General features: G+C 42.9%; 1 protein-coding gene across 1 annotated transcript in view; it reads right to left on the minus strand.

Annotated features, from left to right (window-relative positions):
* LOC128642776 (xenotropic and polytropic retrovirus receptor 1 homolog) overlaps positions 1–9954 on the minus strand; it is a 556720-nt gene that overhangs the window by 44414 nt on the left and 502352 nt on the right. The window lies entirely within an intron of this gene.

A 9954-nucleotide genomic window follows, 5' to 3' on the forward strand; every position in this document is an offset into this window, starting at 1 on the left:
ATGGTGCCTTTGTCTGGTGGGAGGAGGGAGCGTGTGCGCGCGTGCACGGGTGTGTGTGTGCACGTGGGCGCACGTGTGCACATGCGCGCATTAGCCACACTGACACCAATGAAAAAGGAAGGGGAAAAAAAGTTATATATTTTTTTTTTTACATTTAAAAGGATCTGGGAGGGGGAGGGGTGGGGGTATTGTGGGGGGGCTGCTACACTACAGAAATAATTAAACATGCAAATAAAAGTTATAAATAAAATTAAAATACTTGTGGGGCCAAACTGGGTACTGGCAGACAGCTGCCAGTACCCAAGATGGCGGTAATTAGGTAGGGGAGAGGGTTAGAGAGCTGGAGGGGGGGGGGATCAGGGAGGTTGGTGCTAAGGCAGGGGTCCATCACAACTAAAATATTTTATAATTTTTATTTAAAAAAAAACCAAACTCTTATTTAGTACTGGCAGACTTTCTGCCAGTACTTAAGATGGCGGTAACAATTGTAGGGTGGGGGAGGGAAGAGAGCTGTTTGGGAGGGATCAGGGGGCGGGATGTGTCAGGTGGGAGGCTGATCTCTAAAATTAACCCTGCAAGCTCCCTACAAACTACCTAATTTAACCCCTTCACTGCTGGGCATAATTCACGTGTGGTGCGCAGCAGCATTTAGCGGCCTTCTAATTACCAAAAAGCAACGCCAAAGCCATATAAATCTGCTATTTCTGAACAAAGGGGATCCCAGAGAAGCTTTTACATCAATTTCTGCCATAATAGCACAAGCTGTTTTGTAAATAATTTCAGTGAGAAACCTAAAATTGTGAAAAATGTAAAGTTTTTTTTTTTTATTTGCTCGCATTTGGCGGTGAAATGGTGGCATAAAATATACCAAAATGGGCCTAGATCAATACTTGGGGTTGTCTACTACACTAAAGCTAAAATTAACCCTACAAGCTCCCTAATTAACCCCTTCACTCCTGGGCATAAAACATGTGTGGTGCGCAGCGGCATTAAGCGGCCTTCTAATTACCAAAAAGCAACCACAAAGCCATATAAGTCTGTTATTTCTGAAAAAGGGGATCATTGCAGAAGCTGTTTGTAAATAATTTCAGTGGGAAACCTAAAGTTTGTGACAAAATTTGTGAAAAAGTGAACTTTTTTTTTTTTTTTAATCGCATTTGGCGGTGAAATGGTGGCATGAAATATACCAAAATGGGCCTAGATCAATACTTTGGGATGTCTTCTAAAACAAAATATATACATGTCAAGGGATATTCAGGTATTCCTGACAGATATCAGGGTTCCAAAGTAACTAGCGCTAATTTTGAAAAAAAGTGGTTTGGAAATAGAAAAGTGCTACTTGTATTTATTGCCCCATAAATTGCAAAAAAGCAAAGAACATGTAAACATTGGGTATTTCTAAACTCAGGACAAAATTTATAAGCTATTTAGCATGGGTGTTTTTTGGTGATTGTAGATGTGTAACAGATTTTGGGGGTCAAAGTTAGAAAAAGTGTGTTTTTTTCCATTTTTTCCTCATATTTTATCATTTTTTTAAGTAAATTATAAGATATGATGAAAATAATGGTATCTTTAGAAAGTCCATTTAATGACGAGAAAAACGGTATATAATATGTGTGGGTACAGTAAATGAGTAAGAGGAAAATTACAGCTAAACGCAAACACTGCAGAAATGTAAAAATAGCCATTGTCATTAAGGGTAAGAAAATTGAAAAATGGTCCGGTCATTAAGGGGTTAAAGGGATACTGAACCCAATTTTTTTTTCTTTCATGATTCAGATAGAGCATGCAATTTTAAGCAACTTTCTAGTTTACTCCTATTAACAAATTTTCTTCATTCTCTTTGTATCTTTATTTGAAAAGCAAGAATGTAAGTTTAGATGCCGGCCCAGTTTTGGTGAACAACCTGGGTTGTCCTTGCTGATTGGACAGCACAAACAAACAAGTGCTATCCATAGTACTGAACCAAACATTTGCTGGCTCCTTAGCTTAGATGCCTTCTTTTTCAAATAAAGATAGCAAGAGAACAAAGAAAATTTGATAATAGAAGTAAATGAGAAATTTGCTTAAAATTGTATGCTCTATCTCAATCATGAAAGAAAAAATGTGGGTTCAGTGTCCCTTTAAGAAAGAGCATGCATTTTTAAACTTTCTAATTGACCTCAGGACATACTTAAAAAACGAGAGAAATCTCAATGTATCTTTCCTGGTAAAATATTTTATAAATAAATACATAAATTATCTAATTTTGTGTAATTATCTTGCAATCCTTTGCTGAAAACATATCTAGATAGGCTCAGTAGTTGCTGATGGATGCACATAGGTGCCTCGTGTGATTGGCTCACCCATGTGTATTGCTATTTCTTCAACAAAGGATATCTAAAGAATGAAGCAAATTAGATAATAGCCGTAAATTGGGATGTTGTTTAAAATTGTATTCTCTATCTGAATCATAAGAAATAGTTTGGGTTTAATGTCTCTTTAATACATTTTTGGTAATTAAATACCAATGTTCTAAAAATAAAATAATAAAAAATGTTAGTGATTGAAACAGGTTCCTATTTCACTTTAAATTGTTACATTTAAATAAAATGTTATCTTTGACATAATTTACACAACTCCCAGGATAATAAGCATAGTGCTCAATATCATTGTGATACCGTAGTAGCACCAGGGGCATGGGGAGCAGAGCAAACCTACAATTCCAGCACTAGTATTTGCTAGAGGCAAAACCTGCAGCAGCGTCTACGGAATACAGAGGAGCTTGGGTACAATACTCAGTACCCTAGGAGCATCTGCACGTCACCATGTAAATTACATTTTGCCAGCATATAAATACTTCACTGCTGTTTTTAGAATGTGAGAATTTAATTGCTGACAATCTAATAGTAAGACAAAGCGGCACTTGCACAATTTGCATTCGTTACACAGACGACATGGATATATTCTCATTTACACTTAGAAGGTGCGTATTTACTACAGATGTGCGCAGCAAGATTAGACTTGGCACAATATATCATTACTTATTATAATATAACATGTTGTATTTTTAGCTGCAGTCCCAATTTGTTTAGTGTGTCTGTAATTGATGAGTAGGTAGGTAAAGGGGTGGATAAGGTAGGTAAATCCGAGTAAATAGAGAGATTGAAAATAGGTAGAAAGATGGAGGGAGTGACAGTAAGATTGGGAGAAATAGCGAGAGAGGGAGAGAGAAAGTGATATATTCACATAAAGTGCTTGAAATTTTCTCTAGTCTCTGAGTAAGAAATTGCAGTGGAAGAGTTAAAAATGTGACACTTTCCTTTCTTTAACATTGAGTGAACTAGTAACTTTTTACCTCTGGGCTAATAGACTAGGAAAAAGATCACTATAGTTTAAATATAGTTTCAGGAGTTAAATGCTATTAGCCCAGAGTAAAAAAGTTACTAATCCACACAATGTTAAAGATAGGAAAAATTCCAATTTTTACTTTTCCGCTGGAATTTCTTACTCATCTGGGACTAGTGGACTTGTATATGTATGGGAATTTATGTATCTATATGTGTATGTATGTATGTACAGTCATGTGAAAAAAGAAAGTACACCCTCTTTGAATTCTATGGTTTTACGTATCAGGACATAACAATCATCTGGTCCTTAGCAGGTCTTAAAATAAGGTAAATACAACCGCAGATGAAAAACACACAACGTATTACACCGTATCATTTATTTAACAAAAATAAAACTAAAATGGAGAAGCCATGTGTGAAAAACGAAGTACACGCAGGGACGGAACTAACGGTGATGCAGAGGTCGCGAATGCGACCGGGCCCAGAAGGTCCCTCCCTCAGAGGGGCCCCGAGTTACTTCAGCAGTTAGCACATGAAAAAGTTTTTTTTAATTTTATTTGTTTTGTTTCAAGAATTCCAAAACTTTCTTTGACCCACTACTTTACTAGTTTGACTTGGAGCTGTGGCTGCCTGTGTTTTACTGAGTCTGACAAGCTAAGAGGGAGGGCGGAGGCTATTGGTGCAGCGCAGTTCAGCCACCCGAAAATTCCAATTTTGTCTTCTTTGGCGCGCAGCTCCTCCTGACTGCAGGTAGTCTAGTAGCAGTCTAGTAGGAGTCTGCAGCGCGGATGCCGGCAGTGAGACAGTGACTGGAGTCCCGGCACTTGCAGAGGCAGCACTGAGTTGAGGTAGGGGCCAGGAGAAGTATGCAGATGGTTAGCTCAGGCTGAGAGGGGCTGAGGGAAACCGAGGAGGGCCAGGGGCCAAAAACATTTCTGAACTGTGTCGCATTGGAGTCCCGCACTTGCAGAGGCAGCACTGAGTTGAGGTAGGGTCCAGGGGAAGCATGTAGACAGTTAGCTCAGACTGAGAGGGGCCAAAAACATTTCTGAACTGTGTCGCATTGAGCTGTGTATAATACTGGATAGCCGTTTACCCATTTCTCAAGAATCATTTATTCATTACTGACAGTAATGAATAAATGATTCTGGAGAAATGGGTAAACGGCTATCCAGTGTCATACACTGTTCAATGCGACACAGTTCAGAAATGACTGGGCATGTCTGGTTCATTTGGAACCCTAAAGCATTGCCAAATAACTGAAAAAGTATTCATTAGGCTCTTAATTCTTTTTCAATAGGACCTGACATCATAACTTGTGGGATTCTTTGGAGCACTGCACAATCAGTGTGACATACACTATGACATAAATACAAAGTTGAGATATGAGACACACACTATGCTGTAACCTGTATTAGCCCCAGCTGTATGATATTCACTATCAGATCCAAATTCTGTCCAAATGAATGACCCTATTTAGGTCCAGGTGAGCTTTATATCTGCAGAAGTTGTGTGACATTCACTATGATACACATTTAATTTCCTATTTTGTGACGCTTAATAAGCTTTGTGTGCTGAATGATGGTGACTGTGTGGTAACTGCACCAGCTCTGTGTACAAATATGGTGGGAGGTTTTTCTGTACAGCCATCTTGGAAACCCTGCCACCATATTTGTAAAGGAAATACATACTTTTCTAACACTGTGTGCCCTGGCGTGTGTGTGTGTGGGGGGGGGGGGGGGGGGGGGCACAGAAAAGTCGGACATGATCCAGCTGTGCCCTTTCTGAACCAACTGATTGTAGAGCCAGGTGGGGCCCCTAGAGGTGCCAGCCCAGTCTGTAAGTGCCAGACCCCTGTAATTACACCCTGAGGACAAGTATAGTCCTACTCTTGGCCAGAATGGACAGCCATCCTATTCAGACATATGTTCAAACACACATTACTATGCTATTTGTTAATTTATTGTGAACATCTAAGGAATCATATCCAGGGGCTATTGATCTATTCACATTCCAGAGTAAGATAATAAATCTTCATTCTCTGCATATGGTTATCTTTAAAAAAAAAATCTGATATTCCTGATATTCCATGTACTGCAATTTATAAATATAGTCAAACTGCCTGGGACTTTAGTGTCCTAAAACATTGTTTTCTCCTAGCTCTTAATAGTATTAACTGGACATTATTTTTGTTATTTGTCTAGTGTCACAATTACACGTTTTGCCTAGCGTGACATTTTGTTGGGATCAATGTTTTAAAATAATTTTTGGAAACCCAGTGACATTTTTGTCGCCATTATTTGTATGACATTTTTATGTGTGCCAAAATGTTTGTCCTTGAGCTGTGTGGCACACACTATGGCAATGTTCCTGTGTTGTGCAACACATTTTCTCACTGTCCCTGTGCTGTGACACTCTGACACTGTTCTTGTGTGGGACATATTTTGTAGTCCCTAATCTGTGTGACACTCTTTGGCAATATCCCTGTGCTGTGTATCTGTAACGATGTGACAATCTCTCTGTGATTGTTACTGTTTAAAAGACAACACTATTGGGAAGGGCACCAAATCTGAATGATACAAAACTTTTATTAGTACACTAAAATATTGATATGATCAGGTGCTGCAGTCTGACATGGCTGTGCCTTTGTATGTCCTCAGAGATGACAGCCTGTCTATCCCTGTCCCGTATGACTGCTACTGTCCTGTGTAACTAATACTGTGTGTGCTACTACTAATGGCCGTGTAACTAAATACTGTCCCGTGTGACTGCTACTGTCCCATGTGACTGCTACTGCCCAATCTAACTAATACTGTCCCGTGTGGCTGCTACTGTCCCGTGTGGCTGCTACTGACCTGGGTAAATAATACTGTCCCGTCACACTGGACAGTATTAGTTTTCTAAACCTTAACACATGAGGGCTTGGTGATGTCAGTCACTGTATTCCTTCCTTGGTCACACAGAGTGTTTGCCCTTTCTCATTTAAAGTGTAAGTTGACATGCTTAACATAATAATTTTTTTTACTGTTACATGTTGAATTTTTTTTATATTTTTTTAAATGTTTAAAAATTAAAAAAAAATTTTTTTTTTTGGGGGGGGCCTTCATGGATTATTGCACCAGGGCCCTGATGTTTCTAGTTACGCCTCTGAGCACACCTTATGATTCAATAGCTTGTAGAACAACCTTTAGCAGCAATAACTTGAAGTAATAATTTTCTGTATAACTTTATCAGTCTCTCACATCATTGTGGAGGAATTTTGGCCCACTCTTCTTTACAATGTTTCTTCAGTTCATTGAGGTTTGCGGGTATTTGTTTATGAACAGCTCTCTTAAGGTCCCACTACAGCATTTCAATCGGGTTAAGGTCTGGACTTTGAATGAACCACTGCAACACCATTATTCTTTTCTTTTTCAGCCATTTTGTTGTAGATTTGCTGGTGTGCTTGAAATTGTCCTGAGTATTATTGGTTATTTGTTGAGCGCCAACAGATTCCGCAGCGCTAATGACCCAATTTCGGCCAAGCTTTAGCTGTCAGACAGATGGCCTCACATTTGACCCTAAAATACTTTGGCCTACAGAGGAATTCATGGTCGACTCAGTGACTGCAAGGTTCAAAGGTCCTGTGGCTGCAAAACAAGCCCAAATCATCACCCCTCCACCAAAGCGCTTGACAGTTGGTATGAGGTGTTTGTGCTGATATGCTGTGTCTGGTTTTCACCAAATGTGGCAATGTGCCTGTTATGGTACCAACAGGATACCAAGGGTTAACACCAGATGAACAATGTCCTGAATATGGGATCAGCAACTCACAACCCAGCCAGTTTTCAGGTTTAAACAGAATGACATTTATTAAAAAGGCTATGCCTAGTATTTATGCAGATCTGACCCCCAGCTGGGGGGGTTGAAAGAATCCTGTACATTAGACGGAGAGCAAACGCCCTTTGACATGCCACAATAGAATTACCTTACTTAGTAGATAACAACTTAAACACAAGACACACTTGGCTTTTCTTATCACCTAGGCGTCTGCTCTCTAGAGGTGATTAAACAATGGAATGTTTATCACTAACTTTAATGACAGTACACAATAGCTGAGGCTAGTAACCTTGTCGTTAGAGAATAGCTTCTTAAAATCTGAACACAGTTAACTCTTTAGTTCTGACCAAAGGGTCTGTCACATATACATAGCACACAATACAGCCTATAGACAACCTTTCTTACATTATAGTCCAGAAGTGGCTAGGTTTGCCACAATGCTCCCCCAGAACCAAGCCGGCATACACAGTCTGATCCCAACGGATCGGCTTGGGGATGTCCGGGGAAGTACTCACTGATCACTTTTCAAGTTCAGTTTGTCTGGACAACCCGTCAGCGTTACCGTTTTGTTTCCCTGGGTGGTAATGGATTGTAAAGTCGAAGGGCTGCAGCACCAAACTCCAGCGCAGCAGCCTGGCATTGTCCCCGGCCACACGGTTCAGCCACACCAACGGGTTGTGATCTGTGAGTAAGGAAAAAGGTTGTCCATACAGGTACGGCTGCAACTTTTTGAGGGCCCACACCACGGCCAGGCATTCTTTTTCGATGGCGGCGTAGCTTACTTCACGGGGCAACAACTTTCGGCTCAAGTAAGCTACGGGGTGTTCTCCGCCATCTGCTCCAACTTGGCTCAGCACTGCCCCCACTCCAAACATTGAAGCGTCTGCGTGAACAAGAAATCTTTTAGTGGGATTGGGTGCAGCAAGTACAGGCGCATTAGTTAGAGCAGTCTTTAGTTGTTGGGTCACCTCTGCAGTAAACTGGGTGCCCCTATCCGATATTATCTCCTGGGGGAACCCTACTCAGGAAAATATTATTATTAAGGCTTCAGCTACCGTCTCTGCATGGATGTTGGAGAGAGCAATGGCCTCGGGGTACCTAGTGGCGTAGTCCACCACGTTTACAATGTACCTCTTCCCGAAGGGACTGGGCTTGGGTAGTCACAGGGTTAACATCAGCAGGACCCATGGGAGCATAGGCAGAAACAAGGGGGACCAAGTCATTTCCAAGGAGAACATCAGCAGGTAAGTCCTTCTTGACCCCCACATTCACAGGTCTAGCGCCCACTCCCCAATCCAAATGTACCCTGGCAACAGGTAGGTGGAACACAGTGCCCCCTGCTACCCTCACAGCCACAGTGTCTCCAGTGTGCTGTTTCTCAGACACCAAGTTCTTTTGAAGCAAGGTCATGGTAGCACCAGTATCCCGTAGACCACTGACCTCCTTCCCATTCACTTTAACCAGTTGCCGGTTATTCCGGTGGGCAGCTTGCACGGGGTCTGCTTCATGTAGGCTGCCCCAGCATTCTGGCGCCTCTACGTAGCGGGCCGCAGGCTGAGGATTATGTGGGATTCCGCCGGCGGGTCTTCTCCTGGACTGTGCTTGGTTCGCTGTGTTTAGGGCAGTGGTTCTCAACCAAAGTGACCTCAAGGCCCGGTAAATTTTAGCTGGACATTTCCAGGGCCCGGTAGTTTATATAGATAGATGGATAGAGAGAGAGAGAGTAAACAGCAGGGATTTGCCCTATCAGTAACTAAGCAGTTCAGTGTGGGTTTAGTGGGGGCCCTGGAGTGTGGGGGTCCTGCTGAGGGTCTGCCGCTGTGAGGGCCATGGAGTGTGAGGTCTCGCCTGGAGGTTGGGGGCCCTTTCTTTGGCCCTTAATGTTGGGGGTCCTGGCTCTGGAGGTTGATGAGCCTGTTGGGGTTAGGGCAGGGAGGCACCCCTTGTGTTCAGTGGGGGCATGACAGCTCAGGGCCCACCAGCAGGGCTATCACGGCCCGGTACTGGGCCACGGCCCGGCTGTTGAGAAACCAGGGTTTAGGGGACACTCTGGTCTTTTGTGCCCTAGTTGCTTACATCCAAAGCACTGAATAGGTTGTAAGTAGCCCCGCGAATTGAACCGGGCTCTCTGAGGGTAGTTCGAGGCGGGAGGCCGTGTGGTATAGCGGTGCGCCGGGGGTTGGTAACTGGCAGCTGCTGGGGTGACTGGGGGTCTGTACTCCACTCTAGCAGGGGGCTTAGTAGTAGCAGTGTCCAGTTTGCGGGCATCCGTATACTCATCTGCCAGGCGAGCAGCTTCATGCAGGGTGGAGGGTTTTCGATCTCTCACCCATTCTTGGGCTTCTGGGGACAAGCCGTTAAAGAATTGCTTCAACAGCATCAGTTGTCGCAATTCTTCCATGGTGGTAGCTTGGCTGGCCTGTATCCACCCCTGAGATGCTTGATCCAGCTTGTGGGCCCACTGTGCATGGGAATCCCTTTCTGGCTTGCGCAGGCCTCTAAACTTGCGCCGGTATGCCTCTGGGGTAATGGCATATCTTTCCAAGATCGCTCTCTTCACTTTAGCGTAATCCTTGCTGTCCTCCCTGGGTACAGCGCGATACGCTTCCGCTGCCCTACCGGCTAGCTTGCCTGCTAGCACCGGCACCCATACGGACTGCTCCAAATCATGTAACTCGCACAGTCTCTCAAAATCCTGTAAATACCCATCGATCTTATCCTTCTCCTCACAAAACATTTTAAAGGCATGGTATGGGATTTTGGGTCTTACTGGGTTGCTGAGTGCTTCCGAAATGGATTCTGCTCG

The sequence above is a fragment of the Bombina bombina genome, chromosome 12 (genome assembly GCF_027579735.1).
Source record: "Bombina bombina isolate aBomBom1 chromosome 12, aBomBom1.pri, whole genome shotgun sequence".
Lineage (NCBI taxonomy): Eukaryota > Metazoa > Chordata > Amphibia > Anura > Bombinatoridae > Bombina > Bombina bombina.